The sequence below is a fragment of the Anabrus simplex genome, chromosome 3 (assembly GCF_040414725.1).
Source record: "Anabrus simplex isolate iqAnaSimp1 chromosome 3, ASM4041472v1, whole genome shotgun sequence".
In the NCBI taxonomy this organism is placed as follows: domain Eukaryota; kingdom Metazoa; phylum Arthropoda; class Insecta; order Orthoptera; family Tettigoniidae; genus Anabrus; species Anabrus simplex.
Genome location: NC_090267.1, coordinates 84,740,614 through 84,760,003, shown reverse-complemented (window position 1 = coordinate 84,760,003; position 19,390 = coordinate 84,740,614). Strand labels below are relative to the sequence as shown.

At 40.5% G+C, this 19,390-nt stretch overlaps 1 protein-coding gene across 1 annotated transcript in view; it reads right to left on the bottom strand.

Moving 5' to 3' along the window:
* The window catches only part of LOC136866665 (transforming growth factor beta receptor type 3), a 310,806-nt gene extending 297,360 nt beyond the window's left edge, over positions 1 to 13,446 (bottom strand). The window contains exons 1-2 of the mRNA XM_068227001.1: positions 13,296 to 13,446; positions 2,971 to 3,037 (exon numbers count right to left, since the gene is read on the bottom strand). The gene's annotated coding sequence lies outside the window, so the exon portion shown is untranslated. The remainder of the gene's footprint in view (positions 1 to 2,970; positions 3,038 to 13,295) is intronic.
* Between the last annotated feature and the right edge of the window lie 5,944 nt (positions 13,447 to 19,390).

The window sequence follows — 19,390 nt, the reverse complement described above, 5'->3', positions numbered from 1 at the left end:
AGGCACTATCGTGGGTTGACCGTACTATGAAAGCCATAACTTAAAAATAAATTGCATTATTTTACTGAACATGCCAAAATGCTGATTCAGTCTATTTGTATTTTTTAACAATCAGTCAGTAAAGGCTTTTCTCGGAACAGAATTACTTTTATTGTTTTGGATGTTAGGCATTTCTTTCTTCATATTTAGCTATTGCCTTGGAATATACAGCAATTATTTACTGGAAAACATAGTATCAGATTGCTAAATTTATATTATTTCTTATTTACAAGACTTCCGTAAGTACTAGGACTGCCCTGATGGACAGAATGTACCAAACAATCCTAGATACTAGAAAACTAACATGGTCAAACCTACTAAAAAAATATATATACATTTCTGAGATGGACAGTCAATCACCATTTCTGTTTCCTGGGCTGGTGTAGAAATGTAACTGTAGTCTTAGCCAAATAATAATTATAAGTTTGAAAGTCTATACAAAAAAAATTAACCCTTCCTCAAATATATAAATGTATACATCTTTCAGAATATATTGTGTCCATTCAAATAGTTTCTTGTATAGTAAGTAAATATTGGAAATATCATTTTAGTGAGATTTTTGTTTATGTCTCCTTTACATCCGTTCACTAATTCCTGGGTGGAATGTGAAGCAATATCCAAATATACACAGCTCCAAAGTTCCAACCCATTCTTTAGTTTTGTTTTTAACACAGCCACGGCTGAAAAGTCGGATTCACAGATATGTGGGGGAGAAACAAAGAAAATATTTCATTGCCTTATCATTCAGTTTAGGATATTCTGTTCCAACTCTGACTGGTAGACTTAGCAGTATACTCCAAATCTTTGTCTGACGATAATTTGGCAAGTTGCACAGCCTTTTCATAGGTAAGGGCATGAACAACCTACACATTATTTCCATGGGTTGCCATGCCCTGGATAATACTTTTCAAAATATAAACACATTCCATTCAAATGAACTGTGATAATGCCTGAAAGTGGCATCAAAAGAAGCATGAAAATTATCTAAAGAGGCCAACAACTAAAGTAATAATAATGGGGGCGGGGGTGAGTAAAAATGAATGCATGCCTATTTGTGCAAGTGCTTGTTAGTACTATCCAGTTTATTCCCTATGGTAGAGCAAGTTCCTTCTATTCATTTAAGTATTTATTCCTTTCAGCTACTGCTATGCAATAAATTACAATAACCTGAAGAGCGATGAATGTAGTGTATTTTCAAACCATTGAGTGTGCTGGTATCATCAGCGTAAGGACATACAGATGTATACTTTCTGGAGAGAACTGCTCTTCTCGCTGATGATGCTTGTGGGAACTGCTCTTCTCGTTGCTGCTGATGATGATGATGCTTGTGGTTTAAAGGGGCCTAACATCTAGCTTATTGGCCCCTAATGGTACGAAATGAGACGGAATGGTATGACAATTTAAAAGTCCAGAATATTCCACTGACCGGATTCGAAAACGTGAGGACGAAGAATGAATGGATGGATATGAAGTTAAAACAATCAGTGGATCCGACCCGCAAGGCCCCACATTCCCAGAAACTAGCATTAAATAATAGTATTACTGACCAAGGAACTGCATCTAAAGCACAATACTGAACCGTAGATGCTTGTAATCGAAATGGGTCAAAAATCCAGGTCATCGGCCCCTCAAAATGGTACTTATCGCTAGGAAAATAGAACCATGCTATTTGTCATGTTGCGGTACTAATCAAAAGTAGCGTAGACTTGCGGTATTCCACACATTATGGTACTACTCACAGGTAATGAAATTCACACATGTAACACAGACCTATGGTGTTTTGCACACTGCAGTGCTATTTACAGGCAACGCAAACCTATGGCGTTCCTCACATAAGTGGACTAACCACAGGGACCTGCACTATCCCGTGGTGTTCCTCACATAGTGGATACTAAGCATAGGCAAGGCAGAACCATGGTGTCGCTAATCCCATAGTGTTGCGCATATAGGGGTACGAATCACAGGTACTGTAGAAGCTGCCAACATACTCTATTGCTACTAATCACAAACCTATTGGGTACCTGACATAGTGGTACTACACGCAAGTGAAAGTGACCCATGGTGTTCCCCGCATGGTGGTACTAATCACAAGTAGTTACATGGTTCTAATTTGATCATCCCTTGGTCGCCCCTTACAACAGGCAGGGGACACCGTGAGTGAATTCTTCGTCTGCATTCCCAACCCACAGGGGGTTGTGCGTTTGGTCTGCAAGAGGTATTTTATTTCCCTGAAGTCCACCGCCAAACTGGTTAGGACCCTCCTATCCGCCACCTGGGGCGTGCCACGTGTGAGTATCACCTCTCCCCCTGCTACACTAGCGTACTAGATTCGATGAGTGTTCTTCTCATTGGGACTTCCATTATAATGAATAGATACACCATGCTGTGCAGCAGATGCATATCCAAGTTAAGTAAAGTTTGTTAAGCATTTAATATATGGAGAGAACTAATATACATATTTGGTAATGTGTTCAGAACAAAACAACATGCATATTTGTGCAAGTGCTTGTTAGTACTATCCAGTTTATTCCCTATGGTAGAGCATGTTCCTTCTATTCATTTCTTTCAGCTACTGACGTGCAATAAATTACAGTAACCTGAAGAGTAATGAAGTAATGTGTTGTAAAAGCATAGGACAATCCTCAGAGCACGAAGAGGGCAAGAGCCATCTCATGAGAAAATGCATGAACTAAGTCAGACAGTGCATTTACTCTTCCATTCGCTTTGGCTGAGCATTTACAATATCAAAAATGTTTATATACCATTCTGCACCCTTTATATTTTCAGCCAGAAAATGTAGCCATAACGAAGATTCTGTATTAATAAATCACCTGTTGAAGTAGTAGAGCATGCAGAGACAGTTTCTGATTTAAGAATGTGTACTCAAAATACAAATTCTAAACTTCCATAAGAAAAATTATACCTACTTACACTGGCTTAGTATATCCAGCATGTCTCTTTCATCTCCAAGTTCATCCTTACAGTTTCTAATGTGACCCTAGAAAACATAAGATGAAATATAAGAGAATTTATGAAATCCAACAGTTTAAATTACCTCTAAGAACTGCAAAATAAATCTAATACATATGCTAGTGTTAATATTTGTGTAGCAGGTAAGCTCTACATACATGCCAACAATCAGAGAAGTCATCTTTCAGAATATAATGATCCTATGTTCAGTACCTTAGTAAGCTAGGATATTTCATATCGCCCCAGTGTGTGTGTAAATGGTGCTCGACTGGGTACCACTTTACAATCTGTATAATAGTTAAATTGAAATAATAAATATGGTAGTTCAACCTATTCAATACAAGTAAATAAGAGATGTAGGCCTAGAGATTACATTCTTATTTAATTAAAAGTGGAAATGGTACCGGTTTCGACCCCAGTCTGGGTCATCATCAGCCGATTATAACTCGAAAAACAATGCATAAGTAAGAAAGAAGGTAACGGTCAAGTCCACACAATATCAGTTGAAGAGGTCTTGTTGAATAGGTTGAACTACCATATTTATTATTTCAATTTAACTGTGATACTTTTCAATACGGAACAATGAAATTTTTATCTTTAAATAATCTGTATAATAAACGAAGTAGCATTTGAAGTTTAACAAATACATCATGCTGAAAATTCTTGCTCAGAACTCACACTTGAATTCACCTAATTGTTGAGTCAAGAAGACCACCAGTTTCCCTGCAACTCACATACCACTATCCTCCACCACAATCACACGCAATTACCTACGCATGGCAGATGCCACCCACCCTCATCGGAGGGTCTGCCTTACAAGGGCTGCACTCAGCTAGAAATAGCCACACGAAATTATTATTATTATTATTATTATTATTATTATTAGTATTAGTAAGAGTTATTAAACTATAATATATTTATTTTATAATTTGCTTTACATTGCAACAACACAGTAGGCCTTATAGCAATGAAAGGATAGGAAAGGGCTAGGAGTGGGAAGGAAGCAACCATGGCCTTAATTAAGACAGCCCCAGCATTTGACTGGTATGAAAATGGAAAACCACAGAAAACCATCTTCAGAGCTGCTGACAGTAGGGTTCAAATGCACTATCTCCCAAATGCAAGCTGATAGTTACGTGACCCAAACCATGCAGCCACTTGCTCAATTCCTGTAATAAACACTTCAAATCTAAATCTTTGACATCTCCAACATGAAGGCTCAGTAAATCACTCCCTTATAACACTCGTTACTTGCATAAGATGGTCTTGTCCATTATCTACATTAAGAACAACAGTTTCTAAAATGATTCATTCAACCCAACTGTAATGCTGGTAGGATGGTTGTAAGGGGTATCATGCAGAAAAAGTTGATACAAGAACCAGAAAAAGTTGATACTAGAACCTTAAGCTGGATTCATTTTTTTTTTTTTTTTTTTTTTGCTAGGGGCTTTACGTCGCAAGCTTCAATTTTGAAGCACAGCCATACCTACACGCTGTGGAAAGGCTTCCGTAAGTCACGAATGGCTTTCATTCAAGAATAAAGGTCTGAGATGGCAATCATATTAAACCTTGAGTTTTCCGTTTCCAATGGACAGTTGAATAGATTTAAGCTAGACATGGAACTGCTTACTGCCAGATATCTGGAGAGGTATAATAAGTCAACCACTTTATCGCAGAGGGAAATATCAATGCCATCTAATCTGATTTCAGAATATGAATCTCACATTTTCATAAATCCTATGCCTGATGAATTATACATTTTCAAAGGAGAACAATGTCATGGAGGAAGAATTAAGTAAGAAAGGAGTACAGCAGTCATTGCTGCAAATTATGATGGCTCTGAAAAACTAGCTCCTTTCATAGAGAAAAAATAACCTAAAATTGAGTGCTTTAAAAATGTAAAAATTCTGCAAAGTGTTCATTAGAGGCAAGTACATAAAAAAATAACAAGATTAAAGAATTTTTACGACTTGGCTTAAGCGATCATGAGTCGTTCAAGAAAATGGCCATTAGAACAGCTGGCCATTATATTAAGATTACGTCATATTGGAATGCGAGAATAAATCTTACATTACTACTGTATACTGACAACTGTCAAGATCTTGGCACGTGAACCACTGGTAGGCCCTAAATATAATCATTCACTTCTTTGTACTTCAATTTCTCATTTCATTTGTACTCCCTGATGTTTGTTTTCTTTCCACTCGTTACAAAAGCATTCGTCATTTTTAAGAATATTATTCACTTGAGTTCTACCACATTTCAACATTTGGGTGAATCTCCTTGTAGAAATTCCTTTCCCACTTTCGACAATCACTTTCCTTCTCAATTCCAATGTTAAAAACTACCCTTGACTTATCTGACTGTACACAACTGAACTCTACAACCAAACTGAATGTATTTTTCTCCGACTTTTAACACATTGGGTGCCACGTGCCACCATATGGTGTCACATTGGTCTTCAAATTTGGGATGGTGTGACGCCATATGGCACCACAAAGGTCTTGAAATCAGAGCTGGCGTGACGCCATATGGTGGCACAGCAGAATTTCGGGCGATGCAATGTAGAAAATCAGCTGTGACATCTATGCGCGTAAAATTGTGCCACCATATGGTGCCACAGTATTCTTCCAAAATCACCGACTGGCCAGTGGTCATTCTCATAAGTGAAAGCATGCCAGGCATTGTTTTTTTCCTTGTTTACATGCAAATTATCATTCGGTTTGTATACGAGGACGGTTTGAAAAGTTCTCGGAATCACCGCTAGATGTCAGTGCTTGAGCAACGAGGTTCCCGCGCAATAATCACACATCCTTTGTGGGTGAACACGTGGCGCATCAGTGCTCTAGCTGCAGGAGTGTGGTAGTGAGGACTCTTTGTTGTTGTTCCCGCATAGTGATTTGTGACAATGGAAAAAACTTAGATACGAGCAGTGATTAAATACTTTGTAAAGAAAGGTATGAAAGCAAAGGAAATTCATGCTGACTTTCAGAACACACTGGGGGGACTCTGCTCCTTCATTTTCAACTGTTGCCAAGTGGACCAGCGAGTTTAAATTTGGTCGGGAGAGCTTGGATGATGATCCGCGTAGTGGACGGCCAAAAAGTGTTACGACCCCAGAATTTATCGCAAAAGTGCATAAAATGGTAATGGAGGATCGTCGACTGAAAGTGCGGGAGGTTGCTGAAGCTGAACGGGTATATTACATTTTAACCGAAGAATTGGGTATGAAAAAATTATCCGCAAGATAGGTGCCGCAGCTCTTGACATTGGACAATAAACGCACCAGATTGGAAATGTCCGAACAAAGTCTGGCCAGTTTTCAGTGCAACCAACAAGATTTTTTGCGCCGGTTTGTGACTACAGATGAAACTTGGGTCCACTATTACACTCCAGAGACAAAACAGCAGTCAAAGCAGTGGAAACATGCTGATTCACCACCACCAAAGAAAGCAAAGGCAGTGTGTTCGGCCAGAAAGGTCATGGCCTCAGTTTTCTGGGATTCAAAAGGCATTCTGCTGATAGATTATCTTCCTACTGACCAAACAATTACGGGGCAATACTATGCAAACCTACTAGACCAACTACAGGAAAAGATATGCGAAACAAGGCCTAGTTTGGCAAGGAAAAAGGTCATCTTTCATCAGGACAACGCTCCGCCGCGCACAAGTGTTATTGCCTTGGCAAAACTTCATGAACTGGGGTACGAATTGTTGTCACATCCACCTTATTCACCTGATTTGGCACCAACAGACTTTCATCTATTCCCCAATCTGAAAATTGTCCTCAGTGGACGGATTTTCTACAAGGGAAGAACTGACAGCCGAATTGGAGAGGTTTTTGCAGGCCTGGAGGAATCTCATTTTCGAGATGGGATCAAGGCATTGGAACATCGCTGGACCAAATGCATTCGTCTACAGGGAGACTATGTTGAAAAATAAAGGCAGTTCCACCGAGGTAAGATACTTCATTCTGGTACATTCCGAGAACTTTTCAAAGCACCTACGTAGTTGTGAAAAAATATAAAGAAATGGAAGATATTGGTAATATTCTTGGTGGAAATGGTAAGCGACTTCCCAAGAAGGGAATTAGTGAATTGGATATTTGTGAATTACTGATGGATTCTGATGGAGAGAAAGATTTAAGTGTTGATGACAGTGAATATAACGCTAGTGACAATGAGTGCACTAACAGCATGACAAATGTATCGAGAGATGTGGATGACGATGGCGATACTGATATTATAGGTAGGGACGGTGCTGCAAATAGTGTACACAATCATGTGAACAATGACTGGGGTCCTTGTGTAGGGGCACAGAAAGATATTCCATTTACAAGCCAGGAGCATCTAAATCTCCAAACTGATACTTCTTCAGCCACAGGAGCACGCACATCAAGAATTTTGAATCGGTTTACAACTAAACCTCAAAAAAAAAGCGGGCCAATGACCACATGACCCTTTTAGTCGCCTTCTACGACAGGCAGGGATTACCTGCGGATGTATTCAACTCTTCCCATCCACAGGGTTCCAACACATAGTACCAAACCATAAACCGTGTCCGTGCCTAAGTCACCCGTTTTAGTCGCCTCTTATGACAGGCAGGGTATACCGGGGGTGTATTCTTCATCTGCATCCCTCACTCACAGGGGGTAACAATATGTAATGTAATATACCGGTAAGTACTTTTTTTTGCATTTTAGTAAGTTTTTCCTAAATATTGTGTTAGTTTGAATTAGCAAATATATTTGACGTATTGTGTTAGTTTGAATTAGCAAATATATTTGATGTATTCGAAATTTGTGTTGTACACTGTATATAAAGCATCAAAAAATTCTGTGACACTTTATGGCATCACGCTATATTTTATGTTTCATAAAAATCTGTGTGATGAAATTCACGCCTAGCACCAGTGGAATAGTGTGCTACAATCGGCTTGGCACTCAACGTGTTAAGTGGCATTGTTCATACCCCATCAAACAGCGCTAAGTTTAAGCCAATAAAGCAGCCTCATTTTTTTGTCTATATATTTCATAGCTTTTTTTTTTTGTTCACAGGCAACAGAGTACGGAGGTTGTGAGAAAAAGCATTTATTGCACCCCACGAATTCTGTCAGTAAGTAATGATGAAGGCCCACTCAGGGATGAGCAGAGGAATATACAAAACTTAATAACGTTCAGTACAAGATTGTGTCTGCTGCAAATTACAGGTCAGTACCGTATACAAAATATGTGCAACTGCTGACTGTGGTGGGAGCTGGTCGCTAAAATGAGAGTATACCATATTTATTTACACAGGTCTAATGCAAAAAAAGTGACCGATTCCAAAGAAAAATTCCTGTTTCTTACAGTGACCGCCAAGTAAGGTGACTATTTCAACAGGTCTCGCTGTACTTGAAATGGTCCAACTGATCAAACTTATATTCTCTAATTGGCAATCCAATCCTCTTAGGTATCTCCCCAACCAATGCCACTTTAGTCTTGAACATACTGAGTTTCACAATATGATTGTTGCATTCCAATTAAAGTTTCTAGAAGATAGCAAATTTTCGACACAGACTGCCATTATGACCAAGTCACTGTTACAAGCCAAACTGCAACTGTAACTACAATTCCATTCAGTTCTATTCCATGCTAACATTTAATACGCTATCTTCCAGTAAATGATCCTGGTAAATATTATAAAAAGATTACACATTCCTGTCCCATACCCGCAACTATTTTTCATCCAACAATTCAGTCTACCATAAACTCTCACTGTAGCTTAACTGTCTATTTAAATGCCTTGTTACTCCACTCAGAAGTCTTAAGATCAAAACTGCCTGGAAATCTGAAAACCACTTCTGATCAATAAATCTTCTCCGTGCAATCTTGTGGCTGTGAAACCTGGACAATGAGAATGTTTACAAATTGGAAAACTCACAACAGCCCAAATATGTATGGAGAGGTCAATGCTGGGTTTAACATGAAAAACAGAAAGAGGGCAGAAGATATCAGAATGGTTAAAAGGGTTAATTACATCCTGGAGAGAACAGCTACCTTGAAAGAGAAATAGCCTAGCCACGTTTTTCACAAGAAAGATGACAGATGGCAATATTGGTAATGCAAGCAAATAGCTTTACGTCGCACTGACACAGATAGGTCTTATGGCGACGATGGGAGAGGAAGGAGCTAGCAATGGGAAGGAAGCGGCCGTGGCCTTAATTAAGGTACAGCCCCAGCATTTACCTGGTGTGAAAATGGGAAACCACGGAAAACCATCTTCAGGGCTGCCGACAGTGGGGTTCGAACCCACTATCTCCCGAATACTGCATACTGGCCGCACTTAAGTGACTGCAGCTATCCAGCTCGGTATATTGGTAATAGAGTGGAGTCCAAGAGACCAACTGAGACCAAGAGAAAGCCCACTAGAACCTGAAAAAATCTAAAGAAAAGCAGCTTGATTTTTTCTGAGTGACTTCCGACAAAATAGTAGTGTTACAAAAATGTTGCAAAGTGTGGGCTGGGAAGACCTGGGAGAACGGGAACGAGCTGCCCTACTAAGTGGTACGTTCCAAGCTGACAGTGGAGAGATGGTGTTGAATGACATTAGCAGATGAATAAGTTTGAGCGATGTTTTTAAAAGTAGGAAAGATCACAATATGAATATAAAGCTGGAATTCAAGAGGAGAAATTGGGGCAAATATTTGTTTATAGGAAGGGGAGCTAGGGATTGAAATAATTTCCTAAGGGAGATGTTCAATAAATTTTGAAATTCTTTGCAATTATTTAAGAAAAGACTAGGAAAACAACAGATAGGGAATCTGCCACCTGGGTGACTGCCCTAAATGGAGATCAATGGTGACTGATTGACTGACTGGACCAATGGGATAAATACATTCGGAAGATTGTTAGAGTTCACTGGCAAAACCATTCTACCTGGAAAGAACCTGTGAGGAATTACTTGGACTTATGACTTTACAAGGCCACATCGTTTAGATGAATTTGCTGACAACAATGATCACATAAACCCTCAAAATCCGTCACATGCCTTTCGTGGTACATAAGCATATTAACTATTTATTCTTCTCACAATATCTTTTAATTACATGGCATGTACAGAAAATTTATTACGACACCCAATGTGGTCTGAAACTACACCAGTTTTCACCCATCTTATCCCTTGCTGGTGAGTGCATTCTCTTTTCTAAAATCTCTAAAATCACTTAACCTGGTACAGTATACTGAAGGAAAGAAGATAGTGTTTCCAAATGCTATCCTTCCTGTCCCGACACCTATGGATTGGTATAATTACTGCTTCCGTCCAGTTAGAAGATGGACCAAAACCCATTATCGTTCTATTATGCAGTGAATCCACATTTTCCTAGCCTTAAGCTTTGCAAACTTTGGGCTGGGAAGACTTGGAAATAAGGAGACAAGCTGCTCAACTAAGCGGAATGTTTCAAGCAAGTAGACGAATAAGCTTAAATGGGGTTTTTAAAGCAGGAAATATCATAAAATGAAAAAGATGGAAATCCAAGAGGTCAAATTGGGGCAAATTTTCATTTATAGGAAGAGAAATTAGGGATTGAAATAATTTATCAAGGGAGATGTTAGATAAATTTCCATCTTCTTTGAAATCATTTAAGAACAGACTATTTCTGTGAAACAGGAATCTTCTACTTACATAGCTCCAGCGAGAATCTCAACTCTTACAGTTTAGAGAATAGCAGATTGGGTAGCCATAGCGACCAAAGTACAAGAAAGGGTGCAAATCAAAATATGTCCAAAAGGCACCTCTTGTTTCATTGTTAACTGGTACCCAATTCTCTCAACAACTTATTAGGCCACTCGTAAGTTGTCCGCTAATCATGAACTAGAATGTGGCAAAAGTAACACAAACCACTCTCTCATTTTCCATTCAACTAAATCCCACCCAGTCAGTATTTCCATGTTAATAAACTGTGTGCAAAATAATGTGCAAACTCTTCCAAAACACCAATTTTCACAACTCAGGGCAGCCTTCTGCCACAAAATGACAGAACATGTGCAAACTGTATATTCTGGATCTACAATGTTTTCAAGTTCCATTACAGTCAGGCTCTACTGATTACCTACCTTGACTTGATCAATACTGAATAAATCGATGCCATCTACATGACAAGAACTCAAGAAACAAAAAAATGGAAGTGCTCAACTGAAAAGAGATGGGTAAAACTTTACTAACCAGATCGCAAAAGGGAGCTTAAGAATCCATCATGGTACGACTCACATGATGTCACAGCACAGAACACCAGTCTGCCAACTTATGAACTCAGGTCTGGTTAATGATAAGACCATGACAGAATGTGAGATATGTCTAGCTAGTGACAAGACTACTGATCTGGACTGGTTAGGTCTGATTAGTGACAAGACCATTGGTCTGGATTGGTTAGGTCCAGCTAGTAACAAGGCCACTAGTCTGGATTGGTTAGGTCTGGCTAGTGACAAGACAATTGGGCTGGGGATAAGCAACGGGGTCTGGGGGCGTAAGCGCCCAGGTTAGAGCTGTGAAGCGGCCCACAATTCTGTAGTATCCCCTATGACAGTATTGGCTACTGACAAGATCACTGGTTACTGTCGAGAACATTGGCTAGCACCAAGAGCACGATGGAATAAATAACACACCACGATACGTCACTTCTAAAAGATTTCACTATTTTCGTGGAATGTGGAAGCAGTGGGCCACACACACTGCAATCTCTATCAGAGACAACAGCAACTCTCCTGCAGCTAATAGGAACAGAAGAAATGGCCATATCTCAGTGACAGACTATGCCGAGTTTAATTTTTCTATATAACTAAGAATACTTCTGCAGGTAGGTTGACGGGTCTCTGCCAAGCATAAAGGATCTCTCCTCTCATCTACTTAAGTATCATTTCACAACATTTTTCCATGATTTTATTAGGCTATCTCTCTTTAAGGTATAATTCTGTTAGCACATGTTTTCTTTTTCAGGTAGTTTATATTTATTTTTTCAAAAATTAGTTTTGGAAGACTGAAGAACCGAACAATTATAAATGCCCTAAAAATGCAAACTACCTAGTAAAATGTAACCAACAAATGACGTGCAATAGCCAAATGGTATCGTCGCTGCCTTCTTTCTGCAACAGCTGCTGTGCGGTGGTGGTGATTATTATTTTAAGAGGAAGTACAACTAGATTTTTTGAAATGAAAATTCATGTTCTAGTTTGGATTCCACGTAAAACTCATTGTCCCAGGATCAGCATCACAACATCAATAATCACATGAAGCTATATATACAGCTGAAAACTTCACCTATTTTTTCCTAAATGTGAATTCCACTTCTGAAGCAAGATGTAACTATCTCCTACAATTTATAAACAGCATTCTGAGATTCTGTTAAAAATGTATAAATTAATGGAAGTCTCAAATTCAAACCATAGACTCTGCTTTTCAGAAAACTTGCATGCAATGCTTTGGATTCAAGCTACTGCCAATTCAGAAAATACTTCTGTTTTCAGAGGTGCTAAAGATTGAAACAATACAATGCTGCCTCTCAATACACTGTAAATTTATTTTAATATGAACATCTGACAACCCACATCTTGTCCCCATCTAGTAAATGTATAGTACGCGAACCTTTTCCTGAGCCCTGATCTCCATAGTGCTAAATGGGAACTAGGGCTCAAGAAAAGGTTCGCGTACTCTACTTGCACCCCCTATCATTGCAATCCACTTTCAACAACTCATTTAAAATTAGCATAATTTGTCAGTGAAGTTCAAGTCCAGCAGTAGAATAAAAATAAACTTCAAGATCTACGAGTATTCATCAAAGTATACATGGTTTTCCTCACTGGGGCAGTAAGGGCCTACAGGCGAAGGATCTTTTTTGACAACCGTCAAAATTCTACAGAAGTGACAACTGTTACATCCACCGACTTACATCACCATTAGAAACAAATGTTACATGTGTAAGTTTCCTCTTGGGAGCAAAAAAAAAAAAAAAAAAAAACGATACAAGGAACAGGTTCATTTCTTTCAAAAAATTAAAAGCATTAAAACAGGCCTACTACTGTTTTAATACATAACAACGACCAGTTGATTTCAGCGAGCAACACGTATCACAATTTCATTCGCACCCTTTTTACTCGCGAGAACTTCCCGTTCGCGAAGAGTTTCCTATATCCCTTTGCTTTCCAAGTAACTCAAAGTCGAAAACACGCAACTGATGTGCCCATTACAACAAACTCTCCATTCATTTACGTGAAGTTTACAGCCCATGACAGCATAAAAAACAAATAATTACCATCCTTTACAGGTGATTCTTCAAAGCTGCCCAAAGCTAAAAACAATCTTAATAGTCCACGGTCGTTAAATTTGATCAACCTGACAAATAACAACACTTATCACGCTAGAAAAGTCAAGTTTATAGTTGTGACGCAACTAGCTCGTGTTGACATCCATTTCATTGACCCTTGTTTTTCAGAATAAAAAGGCGCCCTGTGACGGATATTTGAAGTTTTAATAGCTTCCAGATGTTCGCCACTAGAGAGCTTATAACTTCAAAAACATTACGAGATAGTAATGAATTAACTCACAAGATAACGCTAGCAGTCAAAATAAAAGGAATAATTTATTAGCATGCAAAGTTGAAAAAATACTAGAAAACCTGTTACACATCAAAATGAAAAGGATGTAATACAAAATTTTTGCGCACTTAATAAATTATTAAATAGGTTATAGCACATCAGATCTAGAAATAAAGATTACCAATAAAAAGAAGGTTTTGACATTTCAACGCCCTTCAGCTGATTATTTACATGCGCTTTACCATCATTCCATGTGATTCTGTCGCTTTTCTGGTTACAAAATAGTGTAGTGTCCATCAAACGAACGAAACAGACGATCTAATAAAATACTTGAAAGATAATGGAATTACTGGAGACATCTTGTGCGAACAACTCCCTATCACGGGAATAAAAAAGGCGTTTAAGGTAGGAATAGATTTTGACCGCCTTCACACGGTGAAATGCCCAGAGTTTTGGCCTCAAGATGTTTGTGTAAGGCCTTTCGTCCCCAATAACAAAGAGGAAACTACTTTCCATCCAGTTTCGAAAGTGAACAAGGTCTGATTGTAAAGGAAGACTTTGTGGCGGCATCAGGAAGAATGAACTCGCCCCACATACAGAACACACCCTTGTGCACGATGCAACATTGCATCAGGGTGTAGCTTGCTAAACTAGCGTCATTCGGCTGCGTGGAGTGAGCATGAGCATCACGCCTTTTTTGTGTCTTGTCGGTGTAATCAGTGTAACCTATCTCACATGCAAAGGTGTACTAAAACTGTGTGTGGTGTAAATAAATCTTGTTATCCATGAGGACTGGTTTATTTATGAACGATGTGGAGCTGCCTACAACCAAGACTCCATAAATGGTGACCCCGAGTATGGAGAACACGCTCATACCATAACCTATCTTGGACCACGTGCTTCACCACAGATCACGGTATGTTACCACACTTTATTTCAAAGAGGCATTAGACTGTTTACTTCATTGGAACTACCACCTCTTCCGAGTATGAAACCAATTCGACAAACGACAAAAACAGTCGCCAGAATCCTAACGGCCGTCGGTGATACGCATCGCTTCAGTCCGCACGCGGCAACTTTACGCCACTTCTCTTTGTTACGCCGCATCTGCTAATCTTCAAGAACGCAACACATCATCTAAAAACTTGTATGTATATAACCTACGTTTTACTGTTCCGGAATACTGCAAATTATTCACAACATAAATTCGTTGTGAAGTTGTACGAACATCACAAAGAAATGTATAGGCCTACAATGGACAGTACCTAGTTTTCTAACCATAGTTACAATCTTGGTGTTAAATTGATGTACGTAATCCAGCAATCTTCTGTGCAATTTTCTTGTTCTCTTTTTGCGAGTTGAGGCCTAAGATACAGACTACTCCACAATATAGGCCTACTTTATTTGCTGTTCAAACAAGTAAAATTACTTTAAAATAACCTACTTCTCATGCATTACAACTGCTTGAATTGTTGTACTATATATATATATAAATCGTAATCGTGCCTTTTAGTGGTTTCTAAGTTGTTACATTACAGGCATAACATACAGTTGCATTATATGGACATTCCTCAAGACTTGAAATGGACATTGGAACCCACGGTTTATGCTTAATATTTTCATTTATAACCAAAATCAGTGTGTAACATCTGCAAGATTATTTTGTTAAATTCTAGTTTATATGTTTGTGAATCTCTTATCATATGCTAGGCCTACCTGCATAATATTTAGTTTCCAGCTAACCTATAAGATTGTTTCAAACTATTTGTAAATTTGTGCTTGTGTTGCTCATCCTCACATCTTCATTACACTTACACAACTACACATCGTACCTCTGACTACTTCTTTGTCATCTTGTACGGTATTTTCAGAATTCTTTTTCTCCTTGCCCCTGTGTTGTGTACCCATCTTGATTATGGCGGAGGATCGATTAAAAGCTTTAGAGGAACAAAATAACAACTTGCAGAACCAACTCCAACAACTTATTGCTTTGACGAAGCCTTTGCAAGAGCAGAACGAAGCATTACTAGCCCGGCTCCAGGAGCACGAGTCTACTGGTACCGATGCTACATCTAGCAATGTTGGCCAAGTTGCCAAAATCTCTGCAAAGCTACCACCGTTCTGGTATGACAGACCAACTGTTTGGTTCGCCCAGGTTGAGACTCAATTCAGGCTCGCAGGCATCACGGCCGACCAGACTAAATTTGATAATGTAATTTCACCGCTTGACACCAAGGTCATAGCCGAGGTAGAAGACATTGTCATTAACCCTCCTACCACAGGACGTTACGAAAAACTAAAATCTGAACTAGTCCGTCGTCTTTCCGTATCCGAAGAGCAACGAGTTCGCCAACTTCTTGGTGACGAAGAACTCGGCGATAGGAAACCATCACAATTTTTACGTCACTTAAAGTCATTAGCCGGTAGCTCACTTCATGACGAAAGTATATTAAAACAACTTTTCATGCGTCGACTACCCCAGCACTTGCAGGCTATATTAGCGGCCCAGTTAATGCCTCTAGCTGATATAGCAGAGCTTGCAGACAAGATCTTGGAACTCTCACCTACTGTCACACCACCATATAGCCACTTGGGCGTACATGCTACAGCTGCGCCGAACACTTTAGCTGCCCAGATGGAGGAATTGACACGTAAAGTCGATGCCCTGGCCCGTAACCAGCCCCGAGGCAGGAGTCACAGTAAAAGGAGATCTAAAAGCCGTGACCGTTCCCTTACTCCACAGAGCCGGCTTTGTTGGTACCACAAAAAGTTCCAAGATAAAGCTGTAAAATGTACTAGTCCCTGTTCCTGGCAGGCGGAAAAAGGAACGAACAGCCAGTGAAGACGGCAACTGTCTGTTCTAAATCGGGCCGCCGTCTATTTATTTTTGATCAGAATACCAAAGCAAAATTTCTGATTGACACCGGATCTGACCTTTGCTGTTTCCCGCGTAAGCTTCTGGGAAGCACTTGCAAAGCTTCTGGGTATGAGCTGAGCGCTGCAAACGGTAGTACCATCAGGACATATGGTAGCCTTTCCATGAACCTCAACCTTGGTTTACGTCGTGACTTTCGTTGGCAATTTGTCGTTGCTGATGTTAGCACAGCCATCATTGGTTCTGATTTTCTGGCTTACTATAACTTACTCCCTGACTGCCGTAACAGATGCCTCCTTGACGGCACCACCGGCCTACACGTTAAGGCATCTGTAGCCTCTATCGAACAGGCCAGCGTAAAGACTGCTGCAGTATCCACCGACTCACCTTTCAGCATGTTGCTCGCTGAGTTTCAGTCCATTACTCACCCACCTGGGATCCAACGTGATATTAAACACAGTACTGTACATCACATTAGGACAACCGAAGGCCCACCAGTCTCTTGTCGACCTCGTCGTCTAGGACCCCAAAAATTGCAGATAGCGAAGAAAGAATTCGAGGACATGGTAAGGTGTGGTAGAGCGAGACCTTCTAATAGTCTCTGGTCTTCACCCTTGCACCTTGCACCTAAGCGGGACAACTCATGGCGTCCATGTGGCGATTACCGGGCATTGAATGCAAGAACAATACCCGACCGCTACTCGGTACGACACATAGGAGATTTTTGCCATAACATTGCTGGGTCAACCATTTTCAGTACATTTGACCTTATCAAGGCCTACCAACAGATTCCAATTCACCCCAGTGACATTTGCAAAACAGCCATAACAACCCCTTTTGGGCTGTTTGAATTTCCCTATATGTCGTTTGGGTTACAAATGCTGGACAAACTTTCCAGCGTTTTATGGATGAGGTCACTAGAGATTTAAACTTCTGTTTCCCGTATATCGACGATATCCTGGTGTTCTCACGGGATGCTGAAGAGCATATGCACCATCTCCGCATACTTTTCCAGAGATTAGCCGATTACGGTGTAGTCATAAATCCATCCAAGTGCGTATTAGGTGCAAGTGAGGTAACCTTCTTGGGCTATCGGCTCTCGAAGGACGGTACAAAACCTCCACCAGAGAGAATCCAGTCTCTCTTGGAATACCCTCTACCGAAGACTGTCCAGGGCCTCCGCCGGTTCCTGGGCATGGTCAACTTCTACAGACGTTTCCTACCACATGCGGCTGAATTGCAGGCGCCGTTGGTGAACGTCCTAGCCAATTCTAAGCTTAAGGGTTCTAAACCTGTCCCCTGGACTCCAGAATTGCAACGTGCTTTCCACGAATGCAAAGAAAGCCTAGCGCAAACCACTCAACTCGCTCATCCATTGCTAGATGCGCCTCTAGGTCTCTTTACCGATGCATCAAATACTCAAGTTGGAGCGTGTTTGCAGCAGAAAGTTGGACACCATTGGCAGCCCCTAGCATTTTTCAATAAGAAGCTTTCAGCGCGTCAAACAACGTGGCCGGCCTATTACAGGGAACTGTTAGCTGTGTACGAGGCTGTCCAGCATTTCCGCTATATACTGGAAGCACAACACTGCACCATATATACGGACCACAAGCCTCTGCTTTATGCATTTTCTCAACGCAGAGAAAAACTACCCCCAGCCCAACTAAATCAGCTGTCCTTCACATCCCAGTTCACAACTGATATTCAGCATATAAAGGGAGCAGATAACGTTGTCGCCGATACAATGTCTCGTGTTGAAGCCATCTCACTAGAAGATGACTACGCTGCGCTGGCTCGATCCCAAGCGGACGATGATGAACTCAAAGCCTTATTGCATGGTGGTACTTCGCTGACATTAGAAAAAGTAACCCTTCCGGGCACCACGACTACCATTGTATGCGATACATCAACAGGAAAACCTCGTCCGTTCCTGACACTTCCTTTTCGACACAAGTTCTTTGACAAGCTCCATAACTTAAGCCACCCAGGTATTCGAGCCACCTCTCGTCTAGTCTCAGATAGATTTGTTTGGCCATCTATTCAGAAAGACACTCGTGCCTGGACTCGTGATTGTTTGTCCTGTCAACGCAATAAAGTGACGAGGCATAATATATCTCCTTTGGGGAATTTCGGAGCACTCACAGGCCGTTTCAGCCACATTCACTTGGATATTGTTGGTCCACTGCCTGTCTGCGAAGGCTATAATTATATCCTCACTGCTGTTGACAGATTTGCTCGCTGGCCAGAGGCATGGCCGATGCACAGCATCACTGCTGAAGAAACAGCAGATACGCTAATAAGTGGTTGGATCTCCCGATTTGGTCTCCCAACTCGTATAACAACTGACCAAGGAAGACAATTCGAGTCTACACTCTTTCGCAGACTTATGACACAATTTGGTACAACAAAAATCCGTACAACCAGCTACCACCCATCCGCTAACGGTATGGTGGAGCGTCTTCATAGACAGCTAAAAGCTTCTCTGATGTGTCATAGTGCAACGTGGATAAAAGCCTTACCCCTAGTGTTACTTGGCATGCGTGCGGTTCTAAAGGAAGATCTGAAAGCTTCCCTTGCCGAACTAGATTTTGGGGAGCCTCTACGCCTCCCTGGGGAAATGGTTACTTCTTCGCCCAGTTCTCCTACTCCACTTGACCCTGCGGATTTTGTAAATCACCTAAGGAAGGTAATGGCCGAACTAAGACCTGTTCCTGCCTCCCGCCATAGTCAAGAGAAAATATTCGTCTTCAAAGACTTGGCAACTGCCTCCCATGTTTTCCTGAGAGTTGATCATGTGAAGCCTCCCTTGCAACCCCCATACTCTGGTCCTTACCCTGTAGTCAGCCGTAATGAGAAGACTTTGACGCTAATGATCGGAAACAAGGAAGTAGTAGTGAGTACAGACCGTGTTAAACCTGCATACATAGAAACAAACCT